General features: G+C 42.4%; 2 long non-coding RNA genes across 3 annotated transcripts in view; both read right to left on the bottom strand.

The window, feature by feature from the left end:
* LOC308475985 overlaps positions 1 to 16,593 on the bottom strand; it is an 828,107-nt gene that overhangs the window by 532,216 nt on the left and 279,298 nt on the right. The gene's annotated exons all lie outside the window — the stretch shown is intronic.
* On the bottom strand, positions 1,454 to 3,700 carry LOC308475545. Of its 2 annotated transcripts, none has more exons than XR_013985299.1 (3): positions 3,626 to 3,700; positions 1,776 to 1,938; positions 1,454 to 1,629 (listed from the first exon to the last, which is right to left on the bottom strand). It is a non-coding gene; the product is annotated as an uncharacterized lncRNA (long non-coding RNA). The 2 variants fall into 2 exon arrangements; XR_013985300.1 differs by having other exon boundaries at positions 3,622 to 3,693.

The raw sequence follows: 16,593 nt of genomic DNA, 5'->3' as shown, positions 1-16,593 counted from the left end.
ACTTAATTCATTCCAGAGGCCCTTTCTTAAACTGAAACCATTCTTAGCCTGAGGTGCCACTTTAGCTAATGGGGCCTCCCGCTGCCGCCGTACCACCACCACACGATTTCTGTTCTCATCCTGGGGCAAAGTTCACAACCCAAGGTACTACTTCCTGGTTAGCGGAGTCTGTAATCTGAAGTGTTTGTAACCCGAGGTGTTTGCAACCCGAGGTACCACTGTACATGAAAATGATGTACTGGTGGTATTCGACTCCTACTAAGTTGGCAAAAATGTATAGGACAAGTACAAATACCTGCTGGAAATGTAAAGAAAAAGAAGGTACCTTCTATCATATGTGGTGGACCAGTAAGGAGGCAAAAGCTTTCTGGGAGATGATATACAGTGAAATGAAAACAAATGTTTAAAATAACTTTTGTTTAAAAAAACCGGAAGTGTTTTTATTAGGAATTACAAGTACTGACGTTCCAAAGAACCAGAAAAGACTTTTTATGTATGGAACAACAGCCAATCGAATGCTGTTAGCCCAGAGATGGAAAGAAGACAAAGTCCCAACCAGAGAAGAATGGCAAACCAAGCGATGGACTATGCTGAAATGGCAAAGTTGACTGGAAAACTCAGGAACCAAGAGGACAAAAACTTTACAATAGAATGGGAAAATTTTATAACTTATCCAAGAGACCTCTGTAAGAGGATGGAAACATTGGCAGGATTTTGATTTCACTTGTAGTGTAACAATTACCATGGAAAATATGGATTGATATAATAGTTAGAGTGCAGAAGAATATGCAGTTTTTGTTGAGATAAGATGGCGCCCGGCACACTTCCCCTGTGCTGATGGATGCTTGTGCCGATAGGAAAAACTTGAACCTCTTAGCAGAGTTCGTAGCAGAGTTCTGCAGCGGTAGAAAGTGTTGCCTTGTGTGTGGATAATAAATCAGACTGAACGCAGGCTTCTTGCTAATCTCTAACAGCCTTTAATGAGAAGAAAAACATCATAAATCAGCCCGGCGAGAGAGCGGACATTCTTTCGTCTCTCAGCCAAAAACGAAAGGAAAACTCACACACAAAGAAAAATTCCCGTATGTGAACCAAACCACGCCTCAGAATGTGAGACGTCACACAGAACTGTTTAACCCTGTAAGTTCTGATTCTCCTCACAGTTTTTAATGTTTAAAATGGGACTCCAGGGAAGGGGTGGGGCAAAGTCCTGAGATTTGGAGGAAACTCTGTATATGGTTATGTACTCGATTTTTTAAAAATAATTTTGTATTGTAAAATCAAATAAAAATGATTTTTTTAAAAAACACAAAACAGCTGGCTTTGTGTGCTTGGAATGAACAATGGCAAGAGTAACATCCATCACCTCCAGCTCTTGCCTCTAGTCCTATCTATACAGTAATTGACATATTGCCTCTGAAAATTTCCCAAACATGAAATGTGGCTCTCAGGCTGCATATTCACAGGCTGAATTTATTTATTAGTTTATCGTATTTACTGAGGTGAAGCGTCATGTGTTTTGCCTTGCCTCTCGGTTTCAATGCAGGATGAGTCAGGAAACAATCAACCTTTTTCTTTAATCACAATATCCAAAATCGTCACCACTTTGCATCCTGTCATGATGATGCTCTGGCGGTCAATAGAGAAGAAGACAAACATTAGAACTCCTGCATTTCACCAATATTATCTTCCTTTTTTACCCATGACCTCTGGGGAAAAGTTTTCCCCACCAGAAAACAAATGCAACGAAGACCATTATTTTCTTAGCACTTAACTTTTTCTTCAGTTCAGAGTTGAGGTCTCTTTTCAGGGGAAATTGTATTTCTGTTTGCTTTCCCTCTTCTCACTTGCTCATTCCAGGAGCCATCGGTTAGTTGAAAAATGTGATGTCAGATCTCACTCTAGATTTGGATTCTTTTCATTCACAGTTGGAGGTGGCTGAACGAAAGCATCGTTATGAGAGAATTCAATCACGGCTCAACGCAATTTCACAGATCCTTATTGTTCCATTTAGGAAGAAATGGCTCAGAGTTAATGTAAACGGTTGTGGGAATTTGAGCAACAACCAAAAAAGCCCCTACCCATTATCCATATTGTTGATATTCGACACACATAGGTTACCACAATAAATCTTGTGCTAATCAGGGCATCTTTATGCAACAGAGAGCCAAAGATAAAGTATGGGAAATTATAATAAGAGGAGACTCGACATGATCAGACTTGTAGAAAGATAACTACCTGGGAAAAGCTGAATTTACTTTTCTGTGTTCACAATGAGGCAAAACAAGGCATGGAGGGAATTTCAGGGAGACATTAGATTTGATTAAAAAGTTTAAACACAGCCAATGTCATGCATCTCTCAGGATAAGCACAAAATGGATTCGCTCAGTGCCCCCAAAAGTTATATGTTACCGACACAATTGAAAGTCAAGTGGCAGAGACCAAACAGACCATGGCTTTAGCCAATATGAATGCTTTGGCCCATTTCACGTCAAATACAAATCAGCATTTGCCTCAGATATTGATTTAAATTAGAGTTACTCAGGGGTCTCCTGTCTATAATTTTGTATGCCAAACTGTTTGAGCGGGAAATAAACAAACAGTAGGGGGGCTGTCGAAAGCCAGATGTTGAGTGTTTGTCAGCTCTGGTACAATTTACCTCCGGCCTTTTATTTTATATTTTTAGTAAACACCTCTCAGAGGGGTGGCACGTACAGTAGGACCTTAACTCAAGGACATTGATTCCTATTATGGCTGAAACCCAAATCTTCTGGTGCATCTGTAAGCCTGTGTTTTAAATGGAATTGGAACCAGAGGAAACATTACAGGCACTAGAAGATTGAGCCTGATGAAATTATTCTCTTTGCTATGACTGAGGGCTCCTTGAGACTGGTGCTTTACTATTCCTTCTTTCAGAAAAAGTTGAGACTTTCACAATAAAATATTAAATATATATATATCCTATTTTGAGGGCTGGTGTGAGGAATTTTTTTTTGGGGGGGGAGGAGGAAACTGTAAATAAACTTTATGTAAATCTGCTCCAGTCCTTCAAAGAACTGAGCAAAAAGGAAGGAAAGAACTAGATATTATATAGTTCAGTTTGGTTGCATATACAACTGTAGCAATGATGTATTGAATTTTGCAAATGCCAGGTTAGGATTTACTGTTTAGTTTAAGGAACACAGACTTTTCTGAAAAATCACTCCCCCCCCTTCTTTAATTCTTCATTTAATTTCATCACCAATCTTTGTTCCCTTCCATGTTCATAATTTTGTCTGCTCTTAGGAGGTGTTCTGGTCACAGAACAATTACTTCCAACTCTCTGATTTCACACTATAGATTTCCACTTATGGTTGAAGGCTTTTCCATTCTTACAAGATTACACTGACAGCAAAGGCTATTTTGTCTTCCATCAAAAGTTAACAATAGCGCAAGGACCACGTATGTGTATTTGATGAACACAGATTTTGTCCTTTGGTTTCTCCAGATCAAACTTAAGGCTGTCAAAATGTTTGGGGAATTCAAGTTTTCAGATCCCCAGTCTAGAGGAAGTGAAGCCCTCCTTATACATTCTACTCGTGAATAAAACTAATTCACACAGTGTGAAATAAGTGTGCCAACCTACCCCACATATCAGTCTCAAACTTCTGAAGTGCACACATGCATTTGTGGAGAGTCATTGTACAGCTTAGAACCCTGGAAGATTAGGGTTCTAGATGCTCCATGCAAGTGAAGGTTGGTGGAACTGGAACTTATATTTAACTGAAACTGACTAGGGATGCAATCCACACACACCCTCAAGCTGTGGGAAGTTTGAATTGAGTGAAGGCACCACACTTCTGGCAGTGTAGCTGTACTCTTGCCAAATGTGAAGGTGGACAGCAGCCCCCCCCCTAGTGTTAAGCTCCCAAATCAGCTGTTCCAAGGATAAGGAAGGGGCAGGAGTGGGTCCAGAGTTTCTCTCATAGCTGGCACCAGTTGCCATGGGACCAATCTGCCCGCCTTCCCATTTTTTCCTCTGCCACTGTGAGTGGCAGAGCACTGGGAGCACCAGCATCCACCACACCAAAAAGCCAGTGGGCAGTTAGAATTGCTCTGTAAGTGACTAGATTTCCCCACTGATTCTCAACAGGATCTAAAGTCAACTAAATGTGCAATACTATGCATATCTACTGAGAAGCAAGCCTCACTGGGTTCAATGGGTCTTACTCCCAGACAAATACATCCAGTGGTTTTTTTTTTTCCTAAAAGAAAAAAATGTTTAGGGGTACTGACATTTTCACTTAAGAAAATCACCATTTTATAGTTAAAATCGGGAAAAATAAATACAGTAAATGGACAAAAGTACAAAGAACATGCATTACACCAGGAAAGGAAAGGAAGCCACGATTGGAGGTGGTAACAACAAAACAAACCAATTACTGTGCTAGATTCCAACTCCTACTTCACACATTAAAAACTTGCTTCCGTGTGATATTATTTATTTATTTATTTATTTATTTATTTTTATTTATTTATTTATTTATACCCCGCCTATCTGGATGAGTTTCCTCAGCCACTCTGGGCAGCTTCCAACAAAATATTAAAAATACATTAAAACATCAGTCATTAAAAACTTCCCTAAACAGGGCTGCCTTCAGATGTCTTCTAAAAGTCAGATAGTTGTTCATTTCCTTGACATCTGATGGGAGGGCGTTACACAAGGCAAGCGCCACTTCCCTCTGCCTGGTTCCCTGTAACTTTGCTTCTCACAGTGAGGGAACAGCCAGAAAGCCCTTAGCTGGATCCCAGTGTTTGGGCTGAATGATGGGGGTGGAGACGCTCCTTCAGGTATGCTGGGCTGAGGCTATTTAGGGCTTTAAAGGTCAGCACCAACACTTTGAATTGTGCTTGGAAATGTACTGGGAACCAATGTAGGTCTTTCAGGATCGGTGTTATGTGATCTCGGTGGCTGCTCCCAGTCACCAGTTTAGCTACCACATTCTGGATTAGTTGTAGTTTCCGGGTCATCTTCAAAGGTAGCCCCACATAGAGCGCAATGCAGTAGTCCAAGCGGGAGATAACTAGAGCATGCACCACTCTGGCAAGACAGTCCGTGGCAGGTAGGATCTCAACCTGCGTACCAGATGGAGCTGATAAACAGCTGCCCTGGACACAGAATTGACCTGCACCTCCATAGACAGCTGTGAGTCCAAAATGGCTCCCATGTTGTGCACCTGGTCCTTCAGGGGCACAGTTACCACATTCAGGACCAGGGCCTCCTCCATACCCACACGCCCCCTGTCCCCTAAAAACAGTACCTCTGTCTTGTCAGGATTCAACCTCAATCTGTTAGCTGCCATCCATCCTCCAACTGTCTTAAACTCAGGAAATACTGTGACATGAAATGAGGCCACCATTGGGGGTAGCAACAAAACTAATGATTCACCGTGCTAGAGAAGAAACTCTATATATATAGAGAGAGAGTTTCTTCTCCCATTAGATCAGCCTTTCTCAACCTGTGGGTCCCCAGATGTTGCTGAACTACAACTCCCATCACCCCTAACTAGCAAGGCCAGAGCTCAGGGATGATGGGAGTTGTAGTCCAACAACATCTGGGGACCCACAGGTTGAGAACCGCTGCATTGATTCACAAAATATTTAGGGGTATGTGTACCCCTGCATACCCCCAGAAAAAAAAGCACTGAATATGTCTACTTTTGCATCATATTCTGCATAGAACCCATTGGGTTTAAGGACACTCACTTCTGTATTGGGTTACAGACAACATATTCTATTGGGGGGGGGGGTCAAAGCTAACCTGAACAAGAAAACAATGTTAATGCAGAGATTACTTTAAACAAATGTTATGACATTTAGCCTTTTGTGATCGTGTCTTTGCTCCTTACACTTGTTGCCTTGCAGACCTCATCCAAGTCATGAAGCATACAATGACAGCATGTCAAATTGATGTTCATCATTGGATAATGTTTTAGAGCATCCTGAAGAAACACATTCCCCTTACAATTCAATGAACATCACATTTAAACTCAGTGTAGCAAAACATATTTTTCTAACATGGCTTATTCCCCCTTCCCCCTTCAATAATACTTTCTGTCGGCCTCTAATAAAGGGTCTGTAGTAATAGATTATATTCTTAAATGCATGCATTGTCAAAGGACATCTTTTCTTGAAGGATAAACTGGTATTTTTTTAAAGTATAACTTGTCTGAAGGACATATTTTAACTGTCCTTGTTCGTTGCACACAAGAAGTAGAGAAGTGGTTCCCAAACATTTAGTCCCATGGACCACTTGAAATTGTTGCGGGTCCTGCTGGACCACTTAATGAGTTTTCTGCCTGTTGTAGCAATTGCAATGGGTAGTTATAGATGTTGCATGGCTTTTAATTGGGTTTTTATTGCTTCCTTTATTTCTTATATATTGTGTTTTATTATATTGCAATTTGAATCTCATAAAATGCAATACAATATAATTGTAATAGAGTACAGTGGACGCTCAGGTTGCGAACGTGATCTGTGCGGGATGCACATTTGCAACCCACAGCGTCCACAACCCCCAGCGGTGCATCTGTGAATGCGCAGGTTGCTGTTGGGTTGAAAATGAACGACAGACGAGCAGGTAGGTGTCATGCGGGAGGCGTCTCTCGAGCAAGCCTCGGAGACTCCCTTTTATTGAATATTACTGTGTTTGCCACGTGTGCTTGTTGCTGATTGGTTAACATAAGTACAAAGCAATGCATATAAGACATTAATCATAGACAGGTTAAAGGTTGGGAAAAGGAACGCGGAGTTTACACAGGCATGGTTTCGGACTGCCCGTACCAGAGTGGTACGAAAAAGGAATGTACAAGGAGGGGTAAGTACAGATTGATATGGTGTGAACTCAAGGTGAACAGGACGTACCAGGGTGATGATGGAATGTCTTAGCATCAGCACGGTTTGTGCAGCATGAGCAAAACAAAGCTTAGAAGCAAGACTTCCCATCATGCCACAGTTATGTGCAGAAGCAACGCTTTCCTTCAGGTTGCGATTTAGCGCTTCTGCGTATGCGCAACTGCCGAAACCTGGAAGTTTTGGAGGTCTGTAACCCAAAAAACACAACCTAAAGCGTCTGTAACCCTAGGTATGACTGTATAAGAAATTAATTAAGAAATGCAAATCAATTCATATCAGTATGAATATTCCATGCAATGAATGGGTTGTCTTCCATCTTCAGCCAACAATCTACAGACCATCTGAATGAAACTCAGAGACCACGGGTGTCTGTGGATCACAGTTTAGGAACCACTGAAGTAGACAAATAGAGGGCATCCAGTGTCAGAAAGACTGATGTTTCTGCTCCTGTAATGGGAATTCACCTTTCTCTTCTCCTGTTGAAGTCTCTTGCCCAGAAACAAAATCTGCCTTGGAGGCTGGGGAGATCCCCCACTGAATATTTCAGAGGCATGCAGGGGCTACAGTGGGAGGAGAGAAAGGAGAGGTCCTCATTGCATAGTCTCAAAAGCTGTGAACGCTTCTGGATGCTTCAATCCCGCTACCTTCATATGTGTGTGTCTGTGACACAGAGCTCGCCCGCCCATGAGGCGGGGTGAACCAGCTGCCTCAGGTGGCAGAAGTGCAAGAGATGGCACCCTACTTGCCTCACCACTTCGATGAATGCAGGAACGTCTTCCCATTCCATTAGTGTTCTGGCACTTGGCTTTACTACTCATCTTCCCTGCCCTGGGGTGGAGACAGTGGCGTAGTATGGGGAGGCACAGGGGCAGTTGCCTCAGGTGCAACATTGTTAGGGGCGCAAAATGTCAACACCCAGGGCTGCCTCATACACCTGTGTGCTTTTGTTGCTGGGCTCCATTAAAAACAGCTTCTCCATGTGAACCCGGACAATGGAATAACTCTTCTATTATCTCTGCAGCTGCGATATTCTGGGTGATGCTGATGTTATTAGGCAGTTAAATGTGCATTCGAACTCTGTTTGTTTCCCTCTCTCCCTCCCACACCCCCCTCCACATGGCCCCGGGGGCTGGCAACCCACGCTACACCACTGGGTGGAGAAGATGAGTGTCATACCTTTTGAAACACTCCCTTCTCACCGAGTTCAGCGAGAGAGAGAGGGCATTGTGATGCACCACTATGCCCCTCATCTTCCCCACCCCTAGGGCAGAGCAGATAAGTAGCAAAGCATTGTGGAATGCTCTCTCTCTCTCTCTCTCTCTCTCACACACACACACACATAAATGAGGAGAGGGGCGTTCTGGAACACAGCAGAAGTGGGGGTTTCATGGCATTGGCAGGGGCAGGGAACAACACATTCCCATTTTGCCTCAGGTAGTGAAATGGGCCAGGCCTCCCCTTTGTGGAAGCACAACATGGAGTGGCCTGTCATAAAGGTCACAGAAGTCCCTCTTCTTCCATGCTGCTACCACGCAGGGTGAGCTCTTGATATTTATGGCAAATTCCAATGCATCCAGGTAATTCATGGTAAGCAGAGGTCTGCTTGCACTTCACCCATAAAAGAATTAGTTTCTGGATGCATAAGCAGAGTCCCTGGCCAATTCCCTGGCTACATTGGAGCATACCTGGCATGGGAAAGGCCAACCACCATAATGGCAATGTGGAGGAGAGTTCTGCTTGACTCCTATGAAGATCCACTTCTCAGCTTATTCTCCAGTTGCCCATGCAGAAGGCACAGGATTGCAGTCAAAGCATCTACAATGCACATTAACTTCAGGTGAGCCTATCCTGATGTGTGCAGCAATTTCAGTTTTACTGATAATATGTGAGGATCACTGAAGAGTAGATTCTCAGGAAGGAAAGGTGAGCAACCAATGTGTTTGAATTCATTTTTGTTGTGACATATGAGTAAAGGAATCCTAAGTGATGGATACTCCCTCCCCCCTTGAGGCAAGATCAATTTCACTCCTTGGCAGTTTCTAAATTGTATTTGCCAATTGCTAGTGAAATTATGGAGACAGACGACCACTAACCCTGACCTTTCATTATTTCAAGGCCACCAAGTGACGGAGGAGGATGCAGTTTCTAAGCTCTCTTGCTTTGTTTCAATTTACAAGATCTCAGCTTTCATTTTTCAAAGAACCAAATGAGGAAAGATCAGAAATCCTCCTGGAAAACTAGTGATGATAAGTTAGAGATCATGGGCTTGTCCTCTCTGTTTTCACATTTTGCTTATTGTTATGTACATTTCAGGACCAACAATGACATATATGAAAATCGGTTTCAGAGGAGAATCCTGTTGTTTATCACAACACATAAGTATTTGTGAAATTACATATGGAATTTGACATAATAATCTGATCTTCATAATGTAGTTTTATTTTTCAGGTTGCTCAGAAGTGAGGTTCAGAGCATCCCAGAGCCCCAGAGAGTCCTAGCATAGTCTCACATTCCCAGATCCTTCTATTTGTTTCCATAACTTTACAGTTGTTGCTTAGTATGTGGGTGTAGAGACAATAAAGTTGTATTGTAAAAAATATGAACCAAGGGTCTGAATCACCCAGCCAAGACAATCAGGGATTCTCATGCTAGCTGAATCTCATGGCTAAACATAAATGGTTTCCCTTTTGTCTCTCTCAGCTTCAAATGGTGGAGATTGGGGGACCCATTTATGAAAATACACATACAAATAAACACGCTTTCTTTTGAGTTCCTGAAAGGTCACTGTGCATACAGCATGGTCTCATTTTGCTTAATTCCCAGTAATTCCAACAGAATACTCCAACGCAACATTAATCAGGTTAATCATCAGATGACACAGCATCTCAGCTACAAAGTAATCTGAAAAGAGATTATCATTGCTTTTAGATGATGACAAATGTTCTTCATTGGAAGTATGGGAAGTAGGTATTACAAATTTACATATACCTTCCATTCATGGTGTTCAGAGATTTACAGCTATTAATAGGAATAGAGAAACAAATCAAGTAAGAAATTGTTCCCTCTCTCAAACTGACAAATCTTGACGGGATTATGATTGGGTTGAAATCATGCTATATCAGGCACTCCCAGAAGTCAAGTAGAATATATGCATATGTGTAAAGGTCGTAAGGATGAGGGAGAAATTTGGTCCACATTTCATGTAGGCCTTCCTAATTGTATCCGGAAACAATATTTAAAACAAAATGCAGATATCCTTCAAAGTCCACACTTTTCTGATTTTTTTATCAGACTCCACACACACACACACACACACCAATATAAATGCTGGGGTTAATTGTGCATAAATATTTGTGAAAGTGACACTCAGAATGTTTTACATTAGGGAAAATTGCTTTCAAAAATGTGTATAGTAGCGAAAATGCATACTAAAATCCTGATGGTTTTTCATGAGGACTTAAAGAAATCACAATATTCTTGTGAACTGGATTTAAGAGCGGGGGGTGGGAGAGAAACTAAGAGAAACTGAAATGGGCAGATTTATCAATCACTAATACAGACTTGATAATGTACTGCTATTGACAAGTAGCTGTAGAATGGACTAGGAAAAACTACTGCAGAGTAAGTAAGAAATGCATCTCAACTTTCCAGTACTCTTTACAGAGTGATATCTCTCAATATATATATATATATATATATAAATGGAAGAATGCCAATGCTCAGCCTCCATTGGCGGATTTGTAGTGCCTCATCACAATTCTGGGTTTGCATGAACTCAGGGTAGGATAGGAGAGCAAAGGTAAAGGCAGGTTGCACAATAGAAGAAGCTAAGACATGGGAACAAAAATGGAGAGACACTGAGAACCTCCAGTGGTGGTTAAAACACTGATGACAGGAGTTAGCCAGCAGTAAATCACACAAAGTAAATGATGTTAACTCTTTATTAGCAAAACCAGGATCTGCAAAACCTAATGAGCACAGCAACTCTTCTTCAGTAGAGCTTGCCCCATGAAGCAGTTGTTGAGGCTGAAGATCCCCACCTCCCTACAACTGCCTAAAGTCCCCTCCTCTACAGGTCTTTCCCCAAGCAATCTGAGATTGTGCCTGTGTGTGTGTCTTTGCTCTCCTGTTTCATGCCTCTTTTGGTTCTGGGAGAGAGGAGCTTGTTGCAGCAGGAGGGGGAGTCTGTTGCCCCCCTCCTCTCCTGCTTCAGCTTCTGCACCTGATTCTGAATTCTCTCTGCCACAGACTCCCCCTGCTCACTAAGCCCTGCTACCTCTTCAGCTTCTGACACTTCATCCTCCCAGGCCCATCCCTCTGAGCACTCATTGTTGCCTCGCCACCACTCCTGGACTCTGAGCCTTCTTCCCTTGGGGGTTCTCCAGCTGGTTCCTCCAACCATTCACCTGCATCCAGCCAGTTCCTAACAAATGGTAGAAATCTGAGTTAAGCTGTGATGTAGGAAATGGGGAGGAAGATGGCACTTTTAAACAAGATGGCACAGTACTGTGGACTATTTGATCCTTTGTCTTTTTCAAGCGAGGCAGCTGAGAAGTGGAAGAGGGAGAGGTTTAAGTACAGCTAAAAGGGAGAGACACTGAAAAATGGGGAAAGTGGCTGTACCTACTGTTGTTGTTGTTGTTTAGTCGTTTAGTCATGTCCGACTCTTCATGACCCCATGGACCAGAACACGCCAGGCACTTCTGTCCTCCACTGCCTCCCGCAGTTTGGTCAAACTCATGCTGGTAGCCTCAAGAACACCGTCCAACCATCTCGTCCTCTGTCGTCCCCTTCTCCTTGTGCTCTCAATCTTTCCCAACATCAGGGTCTTTTCCAGGGAGTCTTCTCTTCTCATGAGGTGGCCAAAGTATTGGAGCCTCAGCTTCAGGATCTGTCCTTCCAGTGAGCACTCAGGGCTGATTTCCTTCAGAATGGATAGGTTTGATCTTCTTGAAGTCCATGGGACTTTCAAGAGTCTCCTCCAGCACCATAATTCAAAAGCATCAATTCTTTGGCGATCAGCCTTCTTTATGGTCCAGCTCTCACTTCCATACATCACTACTGGGAAAACCATAGCTTTAACCATACCTACTGTACCTAGTGGCAACTAGGTACTCCATAAACTTTCTTTTCTTATGCTTTCCTATCACTGTTATATTAAGAGGACAGTCAGACATGGAAGCAGGCCATAATTTTCTGGCTGGCCTGCTACATAGGGCTTGATGGGTCACAAGTTGTGTAGGCCTGCTTCATAATCTTTGTATATGAAAGGAAAATATTGGCATCTGGAAATGCTCTGAAGTGAGAAAAAAGTGAAAAGTGATGCTACTGAATGATAAGTAAATGAAAAGAGAACGGCATAGTGGTAGTGAATTGAGTCCGGTTCTTATTGTTGAAAGAAATAGCAGAATAAATGTGCTGTTCTGCCAGCAGCACAGGGCTCTAGCAAGTGGTATGCACTTTCTTTATCATTTATAGCTCCATGAGTTACACATTTTGAATGATTTTAAAGTCAAATTAGAAAGATCTTTCACCAAGTAGCTGATACCATCCATTAACAGAGATTGCCGTCACAGTAAAATGATGAAACAACCATTGCTCAGCTGTTGAATAAATGTCAACTGCTATCATGCAGAAGCAGTACATATTGAAGAAGGTGCTGAGAGCTTTATCAGTCAACCATCAAATTTACAACACATGGGTGCATAGAGGAAATAAACAAATGTGTCCCCATTGTACATGTCATTGACATGTATTTGGAAGCCATGACCATACAAACTTCAGGTACTCTTGTGTGGCTAACAACAACTGTGGTTCAACATGCCATTAACCAAAAGGCAAGATCTTGTCCCTGACCTTGTGCCCTTTAGGGCAAAATAAAACAAGTAAAATCAGAAAATTAGGTCAAATATACATAAATTAGCAGCAAACGGGAGCACCACACTCCTGAAAACTTGCCCTCCAAGCACTCAAAGCTTGAACAGAAAACAGAGTACTTAATGTACTTTGAGAGCTTTTTAATATGAGTGCTGAACAAAAATATCCTGCAAGATATTTGGCATGAAGGTTTCAGTGGTAGAAGCCATGGTCACCATCTACATTTAGATTGTGGGTGCCATTTTGAATCAAGATGGTGGACTGAAATGTGACTTTAGCCTGGATTCGCTCTATTTGGTGTGATGATATCTTGAGTGGTGTCTGAATCCTTAGAGAATAGATAGATAAATCCTTTTCCAAGATATAGAGAAGAAGAGAGCGAGAGAGAAGCTAGCTGCTAATACAGATCTTCATTTTATTGTTTTTGTACTTTTGCATGCCGTATCTGCATGATTAGCTTTGTTTACAACGACAAAAAATAATTTCCTCAGTCAATTAGTAAATCAGAGTTTGTGTTTCCCCTTATTTTGAATATTACTTCAGCTGCTCATTTTCAAGGGAAACCATGTCATGCTGGAATATTATACAAACTACAACAGGTTAAGAGAAACTTCAATTAGAGCAGAGCTGTGACCCTCTGACTCAGTCAGTCAAGCACAATATAAAAAATAAAATAAATTGTGACCTCTCTTGCAATCAAATGCCTAGGTAGTTCTGCAGAAACCTTGGACAGTAAATCCCATTCAACTCATTGGGCTTACTTCGGAGCAAATATGTAGAGTATTGTGTCACAAATTATGGTCTATGAACAGACAAGGGAAGTTTTGACACCAATTTTTTTTTTTGCAGTGACCGTTTTGAAAGCTTATACTCAGAGGTGCACAATTCTGAGTTGGTGTGTGTGTGTGTGTGTGTGTGGTTTGTTACCTAAAAGGTAGCGTAATGCACTAAATGAGACATTGATTACCTGTCAAAATCAAGATTACTGATTTAACAGTGTGTGCTATTAGTATGCATTCCAGGGCTATACCCTCATCATCGCTCTCTGTGTGCAGATTGGGTTTGCAGTTCCATCATGATTTGAAATTTTAAAAGGTTTTAATGTATTGAAATGTGGATGGTTCAGATTCTCCACAAAAGTCGGGGTTCCTCTTCCTGGTACAAAGGCTACCTCCCAGCAAATCAGTCTTTGGCTTGAGCAGATATAGGCCTTAGGCAAGTTTCTGCATTCAGTGGAATCAAGTGATAAAGTCCCCCCTTCATTTCCCAGAGCTGTACCGGGTGGTGCTGTGGTCTAAATCACTGAGCCTCTTGGGCATCCCGATCAAAAGGTCGGCAGGGTGAGCTCCCGTTGCTCTGTCCCAGCTTCTGCCAACCTAGCAGTTCAAAAGCACGCCAGTGCAAGTAGATAAATAGGTGGCGTGAAGGTAAATGGCGTTTGTGTGTGCTTTGGTTTCTGTCACAGTGTTCTGTTGTGCCAGAAGCAGTTTAGTCATGCTGGCCACTTGACCTGGAAAACTGTCTGTGGACAGATGCCAGCTCCCTCGGCCAGAAAGCGAGATATGCGCCGCAACCCCATAGTCGCCTTTGACTGGTCCAGGGGTCCTTTACTTTTATCTTTTACCTTACCACTGTAGGCAAAGAGTTGCATGCTGAAGTGTTCCTCTCAATGCACAATTATTTTCCTGTATAGATGAAAATATCATCGTATAGGGAAGAATACCATGCCTCTACCAACGTTTCTGCTTTAATGGAGTTTTAAATATTAAGGAATATTTTAAATATGTGATCCACTATCAGCCGATATCACTTTCTGCCCTATCATCCCTTTATCTTTTGTCTCCTGAAAATTACCCAGGTATCAGGCTGGCAAAGTCTCCCTCCCTCCACTAGGATGTGACAGGCCTCAGGTGACCTGTGACAGATGGCCCAGTTGGCACCTCATATTTAACAATTTAACAGAGAACTGAAGCCTCCCAAAGCATCCAGAAGAAAGCCATTTTGCAACCCCATGAGCAGCGAAGCAAGCTTTGTGAATTGTGCTCTAATTCCAAGGATATGTTTTGAGAGACCATGTTGTCTTGGAGCCTCCGTTGAAACATGACCACCTGCCCTGGCCATGTTCACTTGTTGGAATTCCTGACAAACTATAGTTACCAAGTAACAGAGGTGGATTTATGGCAGCATGAACAGTTCGTCCACAATGATCAATGAGCCGAGAGGCTGCCACAGGGAGAACCACAACGTTTTTCAATCTTCTCTAAATGTATGTTCTTCTTGTTCTCTTATTCTATATGTTAAGTCTGCAAGCTGCACATATTATGTCAATTTAAGTTGCCATTCTTCTTTGGTTGGGACCTCGCTCATTTCGGCCTAGGACACTCGTACTTACGGGACCGCCTCTCCTGGTATGTCCCGCAGAGGACCCTAAGGTCCATGAATAATAGCTTAAAGATCCCAGGCTTTAAGGAAGCCAGACTATCCTCCACCAGGGCCAGGGCTTTTTCAGTGATGGCTCTGCTGTGGTGGAATGCTCTGTCCCACGAGACTAGGGCCCTGCAGGACTTGATCTCCTTCCGCAGGGCCTGTAAGACAGAGCTATTCCGCCTGACCCTTCAATTTGAATTAGCCTGATCCTCTATTCCCTTTTCCGCTTTCTTCTTCTATGAAGATACCCTTTCTGGGAACCCACATTTAAATTCTTCCCTGGTCTCCTTGCTCGCTCTAGTAGGACCAACTTGGCCAGTTAGCCCTGGTGATCATCTGATGCCTACTGACTGGGTTTTTTTTTTTTTCCTCCCCCAAAATGACCCTTGAATTTTAGAATTTTATTGATATTGATGCTGCATTTTATGTTGTATTTTATGCTGTTTTATGCTGTTTTTAAGTCTCATTCTAATCAATGTTTTATATTTGCTGTTAGCCACCCTGAACCCGTTTTTTAAATTGGGAAGGGTGGGGTATAAATAAATTATTATTATTATTATTATTATTATTATTATTAACAAAACATGAGCCACAGTAATGGCATAAATAAATAACCTTTTTTTGACACCTGGGAAAGTACTTTTTTGGTAAAGTACTTTTAACTTTTTTTTCAGTTTCATAATATCATTTCCCATTACTCTTTAACTCTTTTACAAGTCCACCACATATGAAAGACCATTCCCTCAACCTCCTTGCATCTTGGGAGATGCAATGAGGTGCAGCCGAAATTTTAAAGCCTGAAGTCTGTGACTGCAAGTAACCCCAAGGTCTTCATGCAGACTGTGGGGAAACCAAGTAGGTATTAATGCTGTGTCTTGGGGGTAAGGAAAAGCAGAGATACATGTCTGCCTGCCTGCTTTAATTCTTGGTTTTTTGAGGGTGGGTTGGGGCAGGCACCATATGCAATTCTTTCTGAGGCTGCAAAGTGCTTTGGGCTGGCCCTGCAAATCAGTTCCACCAACTCCCCCTCAGACTGTCTAAGCTGAATGTGCTTTGAATTCTCCCCATTATTGAGAATTCTGCTTTAAACAGCTCAGGACTGCAATATCTCAAGGACAGCTTCTTTCCATATGAACCTACCCTGGACCCTGAGATCATCTTCTGAGGTCCTTCTTCATGTGTCCCCTCCACGAGAGGTCCAGAGGGTGGCAACACCAGAACGGGCCTTTTCTGCAGTGGCTCTCCATTTGTGGAATGCTCTCCCCAGTGAGGTTTGCCTGGCGCTTTTATCATACACCTTTAAGTGCCAGGCAAAAATGTACCTCTTTAACCAGGTCTTTGGCTGACTGACATCCAATGCCCTTATAAAATGTGTTGGGGAGGGGGGTTCTTGGA

Source organism: Podarcis pityusensis (genome assembly GCF_964106645.2).
Source record: "Podarcis pityusensis genome assembly, chromosome: 4".
Classification (NCBI taxonomy): domain Eukaryota; kingdom Metazoa; phylum Chordata; class Lepidosauria; order Squamata; family Lacertidae; genus Podarcis; species Podarcis pityusensis.
This window is presented reverse-complemented; position numbering and strand designations above follow the sequence as displayed.